Below are 16,143 nucleotides of genomic sequence, written 5' to 3' on the forward strand. Positions count from 1 at the left end.
CTTTCCACACAGATATATTACTTCTTGGTCTTCTATCATTATCTTCAATCCTTTCTCCATTTCTTGTGGATAAGGCCTGAACCTTCCTTGATATAATCACGATTTCCATTGCATTAAGTGTGCTGATAGCCACAGGATTACTTTTGGCAGTTTTTGTTAAATGTTCAGGTTCATATACTACTCTGTGCCTAGATGTGTTGATATATGGTGATTTGAACTTGGCTTATGAACTTCTTTAAGCCATTTCACTCCTAAGAATTGTCAGACACCTCTAACATCTGTTTTGTTTGTTAGTATAAGATTTTAATTTTTCATGAATACTTTGTGCATTATTTTTAAATTGAGGTATAGTTCATTTACAATATTATGTTAGTTTCAGGTATACAACACAGTGATTAAAAATTTTTATAGATTATACTCCATTTAGAGTTATTATAAAACATTGGCTATATTTCATGTGCTCTGCTCTACAATATATCTTTGTAGCTTATTTATTCTCTACATGGTAGTTTGTACCTCTTAATGCCCTACTCCTATCTTGCTCCTCTTCTTCCTCCCCTCTTTCACTGGTTAACACTAGTTTCTTCCCTAAGTCTGTGAATCGGATACTTTTTGTTATATTCACTAGTTCATTGTGTTTTTAGATTCTACATAAGTGATAACATACAGGATTTGTCTTTCTCCGTCTGACTTATTTCATTAAGCATAATACTTTCCAGGTCCATCCATGTTGTTGCAAATGGCAAAATTTCATTCTTTTTTCTGGCTGAGTAGTAGTCCATTGTATGTACATGTGTGTGTGTGTGTGTGTGTACCATATCTTCTTCTTCTTTTTTTTTTTTTTTTTTTTTTTTTTTTTTTTGTCTTTTTGCCATTTCTGGGCTGCTCCCGAGGCATATGGGAGGTTCCCAGGCTAGGGGTCGAATCAGAGCTATAGCTGCCAGCCTACACCAGAGTCACAGCAACGCGGGGTCTGAGCTGCATCTGCGACCTACACCACAGCTCACGGCAATGCTGGATCCTTAACCCACTGAGCAAGGTCAGGGATTGAACCCGCAACCTCACGGTTCCTAGTCGGATTCGTTAACCACTGCGCCACGACGGGAACTCCCAACCATATCTTTATCCATTCATCTGTTGAAGGACATTTAGCTTGCTTCCATATCTTGGCTATTGTAAATAATGCTGCTATGAATATTGGGGTGCCATATACCTTTTCAAATTGGTGTTTTTGTTTTCTTTGGATAAATAGCTGGATCATATGATGGTTCTATTTTTAATTTTTTTTTTGTCTTTTCTAGGGCTGCACCTGATGCATATGGAAGTTCCCAGGCTAGGGGTCTAATTGGAGCTACAGCCGCTGACCGTATTTCATCACAGTCACAGCAATGCCAGATCTGAGCCGCATCTGCTGCCTACACCATAGCTCACGGCAATGCTGGATCCTTAATCCACTGAGCGAGGCCAGGGATTGAACCCGCAACCTCATGGTTCCTAGTCAGATTCGCTTCTGCTGCGCCACGACAGGAACTCCTATTTTTAATTTTTTGAGAACCCTCCATACTGTTTTCCACAGTGGTTGCACCAATTTACATTCCCATCAACAGTATAAAAGAGTTCTTTTTCTTTTCTTTTTCTTTTTTTTTTGTCTTTTTTTTTTGTCTTTTTTTTTTTTTATCATTTTAGGGCAGCAACCATGGCATATGGAGGTTCCCAGGCTAGGGGTAGAATCAGAGCTGTAGCCACTGGCCTACACCACAGCCACAGCAACCCAGGATCTGAGCCATGTCTGTGACCTACCCCACAGCTCATGGCAATGCCGGATCCTTAACTCACTGAGTGAGGCTGGGGATCAAACCTGTGTCCTCATGGATGCCAGTCAGATTCATTTCTGCTGAGCCATGATGGAAGAGAGTTCCCTTTTCTCCACATCCTTGTCAACATTTATTATTCGTAGTCTTTTTGATGATAGCCTTTCTGTGCTGTAGTGATATCTCATTGTGGTTTTGATTTGCATTTTTCTGAGTATTAATGATATTGAGTATCTTTTCATGTGCCTGTTGGCCATTTGTATGCCTTCTTTGGAAAAATGTCTATTCAGGCCCATTTTAAAAGTTGTGTTGTTTGCTTTCTTGATAATGAGTTATCTGAGCTGTTTATATATTTTGGATATTAACTCCCATTGTTTACACTATTTACAATTATTTTCTCTCATTGAGTAGGTTGTCTCTTTCTTCTCTTGATAGTTTCCTTCACTGTGCAAAGCTTTTTATTTTCATGTAATCCCATATGTTTAATTCTACTTTTGTTTTCCTTACCTGAGGAGACAGATCCAAAAAAATATTGCTAAGATCTATGTCCAAGAATATACTCCTTATGTTTTCTTCTAGTTTTATGGTCAGGTGTTACATTTAAGTCTTTAATCCATTTTGGATTTATTTTTGTATATGATATGAGAAACTAGACCAGTTTTATTGTTTCACATGAAGTTGTCCAGTTTTCCAATAACATTTATCGAAGAGACTATATTTTCCCCATTGTATATTCTTGCCTCCTTTGTCATAGGTTAATTGATCATATAAACATGTGCTTATTTCTCGACTCTCTTTCTGTTCCATTGATGTACATGTCTGGTTTTGTGCCAGTACCATATTGTTTTAATTACTGCAGGTTTGTAGCATATTTTGAAATCAGGGATTGTGATACCTCTAGCCTGGTTTTCTTCAGATTGTTTTGGCTATTTGGGTCCTTTGTGTTTTCATACAAATTTCAGAATTATTTATTCTAGTTCTGTGAAAAATGCCTTTGGTATTTCAATAGAGATTGTTTCGAATCTGTAGATTGCCTTGGGTAGTATGGTCATTTTAATAATTTTACTTCTTCCAATCCATGAGCATGGTATATTTTTCTGTTTGTTTGTGTTGTCTTCAGTTTCTTTTATCAATGTCTTATAGTTTTCAGAGTATAACTCATTTACTACTTTGGCTAGTTTTATCTATAGGTATTTTATTCTTTTTGATGCATTGTAAATGGGATTGTTTTCTTAACTTCCCTTCCTGATAGTTTATTAGTGTATAGAAATACAACAAATTTCTGTATATTAACTTTGTAACCTGAAAAATCACTGAATTAATTTTTTAGTTCTAATAGTTTTTTTTGTGGTGTCTTTATAATTTTCTATATATGGTATCATGTCATCTGCAAATAGTTTTTCTACTGCAGTTTTATTCCTTTCTATTAAGATTTCTTTTATTTCTTGTCTGTTTGCTGTGGGCTAAGATGATTATTAATACAAAATACTAAAGACTTCCAGGTAAAGCCAGGAAAAAGATAGGACTGTCCACTGTCACCATTATGTTTATTTTTTTTTAATTTATTTATTTTTTTAGGACTGCACCCATGGCACATGGAAGTTCCCAGGCTAGCGGTAGAATCAGAGCTGTAGCCACTGGCCTACACCATAGCCACAGCAATGCCAGATCTGAGCTGCATCTGCAACCTACACCACAGCTCATGGCAATGCCAGATCCTTAACCCACTGAGTGAGGACAGGGATTGAACCCACGTCCTCGTGGATGCTAATCAGATTCGTTTCCACTGAGCTACGATGGGAACTCTACCATTATGTTTAATTTAGCATATTCTAGCCAATTCATTAAGACATGAAAAATAAATACAAGGTATGATTTTTAGAAAGGGAAAATAGAAAATTCTCGTTATTTATAGTTAGAGTAATTGTCTATTCTAAAAACCCATGAGTATTAGCTGAAAAACAATTAAAACTAGTAATGGAGTTACAAAGGTGGCCACTTATAAATATTTTCCATGTCCTTAGTTGTATGTTAACAAGAAATATATAGAAACTTTATGATGTTATAATGAGGAGCCTGGCTATTTTTTGATACTATTTAACTTCTGATAGCTTTTAAGCCTTACTCTTATCTCTTTGATTTGTGCCAGACATCTGGGCAAACTGATAAGTAAGTGCATCTTTTTTTGGCACTCATGGGCGAAAGCCCCTTTTTCCCATATGGGAATACACATCCTAGGCTACTCTATCCCTCCCCAAAACATAGTAAAAACCCAGACTTGTTTCTTTTTCTTATTTTCTCAAGCAGTTTTGGAGCTGCTTGAGAGCCCTGTCATGCGCACACTGCCCCCCTCAATTATGTGATTAATAAGCTTGTTCATACCTTCTTGACAAGTGGCCTCATAGTCTTGACTCTGGAACCAAATTTTGAATGGGGATACCTCCTGCTTTTGAAAGGTGATTACAATAGATATATAGAAGACAAAAGGATTGAGATGAATAATAATAGCTAACATTTACTAGTATTTACTGTATTTTCACATACTGTTTTCAGAGCATTGAGTCATTTAATCTGTATATCAACCCTATGAGATTGGTGACATCATTACCCTCATTTTATAGATGAGGAAATAGAGGGCAGAAGTTAAGTATTCTGTACTAGGTCATGCATCTGATCAAAGCTGGGGTCAGGATATAAATCCAGAAGACTGGTTCAAGAGCCCTCTCTCAGCTACTGTATGGGAGATATACTTTATTAGCCATCCCATGTTTGGCTTAGTATTTTATTTCAAAATCTACACTCAGGTCTACCTCATGGTGCCTACTACATGCATTATTTTTCTCTTGGTGAATGGTTTGGCCTTTTTTTTTTTCTTTTTTTCTTTTTTTTTTTTTTTTGGCTTTTCAGGGATGCACGTGTGGCATATGGAAGTTCCCAGGCTAGGGGTGAAATGGAAGCTACAGCTGCCGGCCTACACCACAGCCACAGCAACACCAGATCCGAGCCTCACCTGTGACCTACACCACAGTCACAGCAATAGAACCCACATGCTCATGGATCCTAGTCAGGTTTGTTAACTGCTGAGCTGTTAAGGGAACTCCGGCATTTTTGCATTTAAATGCTGATTTGTGAGATATTAAAAAATCTAGCATGCCAAACCAGACTTTAAAGATGAAATGGAGGCACAGAATGTTAAAATAAACGTGTTTAAGAATCACACATCCATGAAGAGGCAAATCCAACATCAGCTTCCATTGCCTTTCTGATTTAATAATTGACATTGATATATTGCTTTAGAACCAAAAAATCATGCTATATACATTATTTCTTTTGTTAACCTCAACAATTGTGGGAAGGTAAATTAGTAGAGGTATAAATCCCTCATTGTCCATAGGAGGAAACTGAGACCCAGAGAGGTTATACAACTAATCCAAGATCACACACATGTTAAATGTGTGTAGAAAGACCAAAACATTGTCTTTGATTTCGTATTTCTCATTGCACTGGGCTAGTTTCTGTGTTGAAGGTGCTTCTAAGAAATGTGCTTACATGTGGAGATGTGTGGTACCACATCTGCTTCCAGATGTGAATAATCTAAACTGGGATTTCCTGGGATGTCCTTTGGCTCCTGGAAAGCACCAAGCCCTGATAATAATGTCTGACAGTGGTCAAAGTCTCAGGAGGTGCTTCATTGACCTGTTACTTTTAATCCTGGTGTGACTGAACCAGGGGATACCTTGCTAGGGATGACAAATGCCAAGGAAGATATGACAGAGTCTCCCAGAGATGGCTGCAGCATTACTCCCATTCCATGTGCTCTTCTGCAGTGTGACTTTAGCATTCTCTCATCAGGAGATGCAATCTGTTTCTCCAGTCCCTTGAATCTGGACTGGCCCTGTTTCTGCTCTGACCAGTAGAACATGGCAGAAGTGATGTGCCATTTCCAGGTTTAGCTCATAACTGACCTAGCAGCTTCTGCTTCCTGCCTCTTGGAAGCCAGACAACATGTAATAAAAGCACCAACACTTAGAGCAGTGTTCTGAGAGCCCTTAAACATGTGGAGAGGTGTAGAAGGTTGAGACACCAAGTGGAGAGAGAGAGGGAAGCCAAGGAGCACCAAGGTGTCAGACATGTAGTCAGTAAGCCGTCTTGGAAGTGGATCCTTCAGCCCCAGCTTCCCGGTTGTAATAGAGATGAACTGCCCCAAGCAAGACCTCCTTGAATTTCTGATTTCTAAAATTACACGCAAAAGAAAAGGATGGCTTGAAGCCACTAAATTTTGGGGTTATGCAGCGAGAGACGACTAAACTGAAAGTAACTGTAGGCTACTTCTAGTACTAAGCCCAGAGGAGTCAACAACAGCAGACACTGGTGTCCCTTCTGTGTGAGGTACTTTTCATTTAGCAGAATGGACCGCAGTGGGAGTAGCCTCTGGTCACCGAGGATCATTTTCAGCTCTCAGGTGGTCTGTTTTGCCACCAAGATGTGATAATAATCAGAGAACTTGTTTATACATATCTGAGCTAAAATGTCATGATTCATTTTGAGGAAGAGGAAAATAATAATTCAAGTATGTGATTACATTTGCCTAGCTTTTTGCAGTTTCCAAGGTGCTTTTTCACATCTAGCTCCTCTTTTGATCTTCCCAATGAGTCTGAGATAGATAGGTGATATTATTTCCATTTTTTAAAATGAGGAAATAGAGGCTCAAAAAGGTGATACGGTGCACCTAGAGCCATGTGGCTAGGTTCAGAGGTAAGGCTAGACTCCAGATGTCTTTACTCACAGCCTCTTTCCACTCTAGCAGCCAACCAACTTATGAGGTGGGCAAAACAGAGAATGGGCTGTGGGGGAGCCATGCCTCTAGCAGATGTTTTAACCATTCTGGTAGGTGTACATTCAATGAAATTCGCTTGTTTCCAAGACAACAGGATTCAAAGGAAAACCTCAATTGCTCGGGAGGAGGCAGATTCACTGTCATTTCCATCCCTTTGAAGAATTGCACATTTTGATGGGCAAAGTGCCAGAAATAATTAAACCAAATAGCTCCACAGAGCCCTGATGGAGGAAAAAAGCAGAAGAAAAGAAACAGATTTATATGTATATAAATGTGGGTGGTGTTTCTGCTGAGAGAGCCTTTCAACAGAAATCACGACAATCCAGGAAAATCCAGGGATCAACACTCTGTAGAAAAGAACCACAATATGGAAAGAAAAAGAAGGGAGCACCTTGAAATGGAGACTTGGGGAGGTGGGAGAAGGAAAGGGAGGATGAAACGGGCAAAGGGGAGGGGCGTCTTGGCCCCTAAGTCCTTTCCCTGGTCCCCAGTGGAAGAAACAGCTTTTACCATGAATTCCTTAAGTCAAGTTAAGTGGCTCAAAGCATTCATTTTGTTTTTATTTGCTTTTCTTGTGAGGTATCCACTTGGCTCTAATTTCCTTTTTTGCTGTGGAGATCAAGAGATTTAGAGCAGAGAAGATATGGAATAATTCTTCGGTACTGGCTGCCTGCCAGATTTTATTATAATTTTTTACTTAGCTTATAATGGGCTGAGAAATTTTCTCAGTCATGAGAGAGGGAAGAGGCTTTTTAAAAATTGAGGTATACTCGATGTACAATATTATATAAGTTAAAGGTGTATCATATAAATTCATAATTTTAAAGGTTATACTTCATTTATACTTATTATAAAATATCAACTATATTCCCCATGTTGTATAATATATCCTTGTAGTTTAGTTTATACATAATAGCTTGTACTTCTTAATCCCCTGCTCTACCAAGAAGGAGATGCTTTTGATTTCTTTCATTCTGATCTTTAATTCATTCAACATTTATTGAGCTGCTTATTCTACCGAAGGCCCTGCCTCAAGAATTGAGGATTCAGAAATGAGTAGGGCCCCCCATTTAGTAGCTCATATTTAATGTATCCACTTGCCTGGTCTTTATAGCTAAATAACAAAAGTGCTATAGCTCTGTTGTGAGCTACTGAATAATTGTCCAATACATGGTTTTTATACAACATTCACTTATTCATGTAATCGGCAAATAATTATTACCTCTTAATAAGAGTCAGATGATCTGCTATGTTTTGGACTTTCCAAAAAAAAAAAAAAAAGAATAAAAGCAACATGTATAACAAAAGAATTAGTAGCCAGAATTTATCAAGAACGCTATAAGAGCAAATAAACCAACAGATGAATGAGCAAATGATATAAATGTGGGATTTACAGAACAGAAAAGCATAAAATGTTAAAGAACATTTGAGAAGATGTTCACCCTTACTAAGCTAGCATGGAAAAGCAAATTAAAATCCCTGCAAGATACTACTTTATTTTTACCGACTAGTTTGGCAAAAATAAAGTTTATTAATATCTAGTGTTTTTGACTTATAGGAAAGGGGCTACTTTTCTGTATTTCTTTTGGGAATGGTAAATGACCCTTGACTTTGAAGGACAATTTGATAGTATCTATTAAAAGTGTTTCTATCAAGAACAATTGAAAACAATATAAATGTCCCTGGAGTGGATAGATAGGACATAGAATATTCAGACAGTGAAATGTTACACAGAGGAAAAGTTAGAGCTATCCACATCAACATGGATTGGTCTCAAAAACATATAAAGTGAAAACAGTGAGCTGCAGAGTTGTATGTATTTTATGAACATATATGAAAAAAACCCCACATCAATTAATACCATACATTTTCTATGATATAGTTAAACAGTCTAGTAAAGATGCTTATCAGATTATAGTAGTAATCTCTTGGTTTTTCATGGAAAACCAAAAGGATAGAAGAGGTCCAGGGGGCTTCATCTATATTTGTAATATACCTTTTTTTTTTGGCTGCTCCTGTGGCATGAGGAAGTTCCCAGGCCAGGGATCAAACCCATACCATAGCAGTAACCAGAGCCACAGTAGTGCCAATGCTGGATCCTTAACCCACTCAGCCACCAGGGAACTCTAATATTTGTAATGCACATTTTAAGAAAAGATGTCATGTCTAATTTATTAGTTAAAAATTAACTGAAAGGAAATAGTGTACAGAACACTCTTTCTGTCTTTGAGAAACTTTTGACTAAATGGTGTTATCTATGGGCAAAGCTGGGTTTAGAACCTAGGCCTCCAATTTCCTAGTGCAATGATCTGTCTCTTGGATGTGTGATAAATTTAACCACCTGTGAAACCAGAGAATGTCATACTCTGACTTTTTTTCTGCAAAGTAAGATCTTTTCCAGTTGGCGTAAAAGTTAAAGTGTTTTCTTCCTTTCTTTGTGTGTGTGTGTGTGTATGGTGTTTTTTTAAAAATTTTATTGTAATGATTTTAATTTTTTCCATTATAGCTGGTTTACAGTGTTCTGTCAATTTTTGAGTGTACAGCAAGGTGACCCAGTCACACATACATATATACATTCTTTTTTCTTATATTATATGCCCCATCATAAGTGGTTAGATATAGTTCCCAGTGCTATACAGCAGGATCTCATTGCTTATCCATTCCAAAGGCAATAGTTTCCATCTATTAACCCTAAATTCCTAGTCTATCCCACTCCCTACACCACTCTCTCCCCCTTGGTAACCACAAGACTGTTCTCCAAGTCCATGATTTTCTTTTCTGTGGAAAGGTTCATTTGTGCCATATGTTAGATTCCAGATATAAGTGATATCATATGGTATTTGTCTTTCTCTTTCTGACTTACTTCACTCAGTATGACAGTCTCTAGTTCTATCCATGTTGCTGCAAATGGCATTATTTTGTTCTTTTTTATGGCTGAGTAGTATTCCATTGTGTATATGCACCACATCTTCTTAATCCATAAATCCGTTGATGGACATTTAGGTTGTTTCCATGTCTTTGTCATTGTGAATAGAGCTTCAGTGCACATGCGGGTGCCTGTGTCTTTTTTTTTTTTTTAATTTGGACTAAGCTGACTTTATGAGTTTATTTATTTATTATTATTATTATTATTTTTTGGCATGTGTCTTTTTTAAGGAAAGTTTTGTCTGGACATATGCCCAAGAGTGGGATTGCTGAGTCATATGGTAGTTCTATGTATAGTTTTCTAAGGTACCTTCATACTGTTCTCCATAGTGGTTGTACCAGCTTATATTCCCACCAACAGTGCAGGAGGGTTCCTTTTTCTCCACTCCCTTTCCAGCATTTGTTATTTGTGGACTTATTAATGATGGCCATTCTAACTGATGTGAGGTGGTACCTCATAATAGTTTTGATTTGCATTTCTCTAACAATCAGTGATGTTGAGCATTTTTTCATGTGCTTGTTGGCCATTTGAGTATCTTCTTTGGAGAATTGTCTATTCAGGTCTTTTGCCCATTTTCCCATTGGGTTGTTGGCTTTTTTGCTGTTGAGTTGTATAATTTGCTTGTATATTCTAGAGATTAAGCCCTTGTCCTTTGCATCATTTGAAACTATCTTCTCCCATTCTGTAAGTTGTCTTTTTGGTTTCCTTTGCTGTGCAAAAGCTTGTCAGTTTGATTAGGTCCCATTGGTTTATTTTTGCTTTTATTTCTGCTGCTTTGTGAGACTGACCTGAGACAATATTCATATTCATCTGACATCTCTGATGTCAGAGAATGTTTTGCCTATGTTCTTTTCCAGGATTTTGATGGTGTCTTATCTTAATTTAAGTCTTTCAGCAATTTTGAGTTCATTTTCGTGCATGGTGTGAGGGTGTGTTCTAGTTTCATTGATTTGCATGCAGGTCTCCAGGTTTCCCAGCAATACTTGCTGAAAAGACTGTCTTTTTCCCATTTTATGTTCTTACATCCTTTGTCAAAGATTAATTGACATAGGTGTCTGGGTTTATTTCTGGGTTCTCTATTTTGTTCCATTGTTCTGTTTTGGTACCAGTACCACACTGTCTTGGTGACTGTGGCTTTGTAATATTGCCTGAAGTCTGGGAGAGTTTAAGGGGCATATATATTGATGATTGTGATATCCTCTTCCTGAATGGATCCTTTAACCATTAAATAGTGTCCTTCTTTGTCTTTCTTTATGACCTTTGTTTTAAAGTCTATTTTGTCTGATGTGAGTATTGAAACTCCTGCTTTCCTTTCTGGTCCATTGGCATAAAATAACTTTTCTTATCCCCTCACTTTCAATCTGTATGTGTCCTTTGCCCTAAGGTGAGTCTCTTGTAGACAGCATATTGAAGGTTTTTGCTTTTTTATCCACTCTGCTGCTCTGTGTCTTGTGATTGGAGCATTAAGTCCATTGACATGTAAGATAATTATTGATAAATATGTATCTATTGCCATTTTAAACCTTGTTTTCCAGTTGATTCTATGTTTTTCCTTTATTCCTTTTTTTTTGGTTGGATGATTTCCATTTATTTTATGCTTGTGCACTTTTCTCTTTAGTTTTTGTGAATGTAATGTTTGGTTTTGATTTGTGGTTGCCCTGTTTTTTAAGTATGTTAACCCCTTCCTGTGTTTGCTTGCTTTAGACTGATAGTCATATAGGTTCAAACACATTATTAAAAAAAAGAGTCTTGATTTTCTTACTTACCTTCTCCATGTCTATGATTTTGATGTCTTTTTTTAAACATCTTCATGTTTGTCCTTTTGCTGTTCCTTTATTATTGCTTTTACAGTAGTTTTTTTTTCTTCCATCTTTATACATGTATGCTGGCTTATTTAAGTGATTCCTTTCCAATTTTGCTTTCCTCCATCTTATTTCTTCTTACTTTTTTTATTTAGAGAAGCCCTTTCAGTATTTCTTTTAGAATGGGTTTAGTATTGCTGTACTCTTTTAGCTTTTGTTTGTTGGAGAAATTCTTTCTTTCTCTTATTTCCCCTTCTATTTTAAATGATATTCTTGCTGGGTAGAGTATTCTTGGCTGCAATTTTTTTCCTTTCAGAACTTTAAATATATCTTTGCCACTCTTTTCTGGCCTGTAGTGTTTGTGTAGAGAAATCAGCTGATAGCCTTATGGGGGTTTCCTTATAATTAATGCTTTGTTTTTCTCTTTCTGCCTTTAGAATCCTCTCTTTATCTTTAAATTTTGCCATTTTTATTATGATATGTCTTGGTGTGGGCCTGTTTGGGTTCAACTTGTTTGGGGCCCTCTGTGCTTCCTGTATCTTCATATCAGTTTCCTTTATTTTTTGGAAAGTTTTCAGACATAATTTCTTCAAATATATTTTCAATCCCTTTTTCTTTTTCTTCTCCTTCTGGAATTCCTATTATGCATAGATTGACCTGCTTTATATTATCCCATAGATCTCTTATATTGCTTTCGTGTGTCTTCTTTCTCTCTCTCTCTTTCTTTCTTTCTCTCTTTCTTTTTGGCTTTTTAGGGCCGCATCCATGGCATATGGAGGTTCCCAGGCTAGGGGCAAATTGGAGCTATAGCTGCTGGCCTATGCCACAGCCACAGCAACACAGGATCTCAGCTGTATCTGTGACCTACACCACAGCTCACAGCAATCCCAGATCCTTAACTCACTGAGAGGCCAGGGATTTAACCTGCAAACTCACAGTTCCTAGTCGGATTTTTTCCACCTGTGCCATGACGGGAACTCCTGCTTTTGTGTTTATTCATTTGGTTTTCTGTCTGTTGTCCTGACTGGGCGATTTCCATTATTCGATCCTCCAAGTCACTAATTCATTCCTCTGCATTATTCATTCTTCTATATAGTGCCTTTAGCTCAGTTTGCATCTCTGCAAATGAATTTTCTAATTTTTCTATGTTCCTCCTTATAGAATCTAGTTCCTTTCTAAAGGAAGCTGCATTACTGTTCATATCCTCTCTTAATTCCTTGATATTCAGCCTTAATTCCTTCAGTATTTTCACCATCTCCCTTTTGAACTCAATGTCTGTCAGACTGCAGAGTCCGTTTCATTGATTGCTGCTTCAGGTGAATTCTGTTCTTTTAACTGGGAATGGCTTCTGAGCTTCTTCATCTTGCTTATGTTTTTCTTTTTTTTTGAGTTTAGGCAATCCAAACCATAGTCTCAGAGGACCACTTCTATGCAAGAGCACCCCTTTGTATTTTGTGGGGGGTTACTATTTATTTTTGGGGTGAGAATTTGGTTATTTGCTGTCTTTTTCTTTGGTATGAGCAGGCTGTTATCCCCAGGGTGCTGAGTGTGTTTCCAGGGAGAAGGAGGCCATGGGTAGGGCTAGAAGTCAGTGCCTGGTTGCTGAGCTCTTAACAGCATCAAGGACCTGCAGAAATGTGGCTCAGGCTACTCTAGTTGCAGGGCCCTGGGAAGTGGTAATGAGCCTTAGGTGGATTTTTGAGGTGCCCAGAGCATTTGACAGTGGCAACAGTAGGGTGTGTGAGTTCCCAGGAGAGTGAGAGCAACAACAGGTAGTGTTCAATTGCAATGCCCTTCTCTGAGGTGATTGGGGTCTCAAGCGGTGCTTGTTCAGGGACTCCTAGTTGTAGTGGGGTACGCCCACCTCTGGAGTCAGAGATAACTGTGGTGGTTAGCCCCCGCCACCTTCATACCATGCAAGAAGCACCCCATCCTGCTTAGCCCATGCAGGAGGTGCTGCACAAGCCACTCCTAGTTGCAGGGTCCTGGGAAGTGACAGTGATCAAGCGTGTGGATGCTGCCCAATGCATTTGGCAGTGGCAGCAGTAGGGCCGGTGTGATCCCAGGGGTGTGAGAGCAACAACAGGTGGTGTTCAGTCACAATGCCCTCCTCTCTGGTAACCTCTGAGGTGACTGGGGCTGCAAGTGGTGCCTGTTCAGGGACCCTAGTGTTGGCAGTCCACGCCCACCTCTGGAGTCAGAAATAACTGTGGTGGTTTGCCCCTGACACCTGTAGACCATGCAAGAAGTACCCCATATCACTTAGCCCACACAGGAGGTGCTGCACAGGCTGCTTCTAGTTGCAGGATCTTGGGAAGGGACAGTGATCAAGCATGTGGCTGCTGCCCAGAGCATTTGGCAGTGGCAGCAACAGGGCAGGTGTGTTCCCGGGGGGGGGGGTGAGAACATCAATGGGTAGTGCTCAGTTGCAATACCCTCTTTTTTTTTTTTTCCAACCCCTGAGGTGACTAGGGTTGCCAGTGGAACCCACTCACAGACCCCCCAGTGGTGGCAGGTCATGCCTCCCTCTGGCCTCCAAGACAACCGTCCAGTCTGTCCCTGATGCCTATAGATCATGCAAGAAGCACCATGTTGAACTTAGCCCCCCACTGCCCTTAGCCCACACAAGAGGTGCTCAGCCACCCATAGCCTGCACAAGAAGCGCCAGATCTCTCGTAGCCTGAGCAAGTGGCCTCTCCACACCCGAAGCCTGCACCAGAGGTGTCCCACCCTCTGAGAGCCCGTGTATATGTATGCAGGGAGATAACTATGGCAGTCAGCCTCTTTTCCTCTTGCCCTCCCCAACAATGACACCTTGCTTCTCCTGCAGATTCAGACCTCCTCCCGAGTTCCCTCTGCCACAACTCCCCAGGCCATTGCACACCACTCTCCTGCCTGTGGCACACCACTTCTTAGCCCCCCAGGCTGTCCTCACACAGCCAACCCTAGTCCTGTCCTCAGGTCTGACCTCCAGAGCCAAAGTCTCAGTGCCTAGCCCTGCCCAAATGTCTCAGGCTGTGGTGTCTCAGGCAGTGGTGCAGATGATCTGTGTGGCTCTCACTCCGCTTTGCTGTTCTCAGTCCAGCTGCTGCACTTTTCTCGGCGACTTTGAGGTCCCTCAGTCTCGGCTGATCTCCTCATCGGTTAGGTAGCTTCCCAGGGTGTGGGTTCCTTTTCTCTTTCACAGCTCCCTCTAAGGAATGCTAGTCCTGTCTTGATTCTTTGTCTCTCTCTCTTTTGCTCTACCCAGTTATGTCAAGAGTTTCTTGCCCTTTTTGGAGGTTTAAGTTCTTCTGCCAGCATTCAGTAGCTGTTCTTTGTGAATCGTTTTACATGTAGATGTGTTTTTTTTTGATGTGTTTGTGGGAGAAGATGAGCATAATGTCTTACTCCTCTGCCATCTTGATCCTTCCCCCTGGAGATTTCATTTTTTAAAACATATTTTTTATTAAAAATGAATAGGTACCAAGAATATTTATAATTTAGGTGTAAGATATACAGACTCATTAACCTACCACACAGTTGAAGGAATAGAAGACTCATGCATTTTTTCACAATGGGATGATGAGAATATTTGGATTCTCCCATCAGAGACAAAACCTGAAGGACTTAATGGTTTCATCAGCACCATTTCCACAACTTCCTATCAGCCAAATAAACAAATGGTCCTATTTGGAAAACTGGAATCTTTTCCTCTTTGCATGCTAAAGGGCTAGGCAGTGATTTATCTGGCTGCTCCTAGAGGGTGAGAAGTCACACAAGGCTCTGAGAGAGGGAGGTAGGCAGAATGTTTACATGTATTTAGCAAATGATAATGCAAACCATGCAAAATGTATAGCATGAAGGAAGCAAAATGTGCACTTGCTGTCTGGGAAGTAATTGAACATTTATAGTTTGGGAATAGCAAGTTCAGAGCTGAAGGAAGTGAGATTTTTGTTTCAGTCAATGAAAGAATCACTGTTCTTTGGAACTCAGTGGGGACTTAGGAGGAATTTATCTATCTAAGCAGTCCATTTTGGAGCTTCTTCAGGTCTTTATCTGAGAATTGATTTAAGCAAGAACTAGTTAAGACTCTATGCAAAACGCAGACACACACCCACCCTACACTCACAGACACATAGATGCTTGTGTGCAGGGAGGGAGGAGGGAGGGGTAGGGAGAACTGAGACAGAGGGGATGGATGGAGTTTAAGGCCATACTTTTGTCTTTCATGTTCTCTTATGTATCAGGGACCACAAGCTTTTACACATATAGCATAAAAGCCTTACAGTACCGTGTTGCCTTTACAAAATGACAGGTGTTTATTCCAAATGAAGGTTAGGAAATTGCTTGGTAGTGTAAGAGATCAAAACTAAAAATGGGAGTTCCCGTCGTGGCGCAGTGGTTAACGAATCCGACTAGGAACCATGAGGTTGTGGGTTCGGTCCCTGCCCTTGCTCAGTGGGTTACCGATCCGGCGTTGCCATGAGCTGTGGTGTAGGTTGCAGATGCTGCTCGGGTCCAGTGTTGCTGTGGCTCTGGTGTAGGCCGGTGGCTACAGCTCCGATTGGACCCCTAGCCTGGGAATCTCCATATGCCGTGAGAACGGCCCAAGAAATAGCAAAAAGACAAAAAAAAAAAAAAAAAAAAAACCCTAAAAATGGATGATTAATGGGTCCCTAGCAGCTCCTAGCGGCCATTTAGGGCTCCCCAGCAACCATTGCCTCCCAAAGTCCCAATTCCCTCCTTGCAGATGGTGCTGGAGCCCTCAGCTCCATCCCTCACCAC

The sequence above is a fragment of the Sus scrofa genome, chromosome 7 (genome assembly GCF_054392235.1).
Source record: "Sus scrofa isolate SSC_HxYL_T2T_F1_AM1 chromosome 7, Sscrofa_HxYL_maternal_Yorkshire_Landrace_v2.0, whole genome shotgun sequence".
Taxonomy (NCBI): domain Eukaryota; kingdom Metazoa; phylum Chordata; class Mammalia; order Artiodactyla; family Suidae; genus Sus; species Sus scrofa.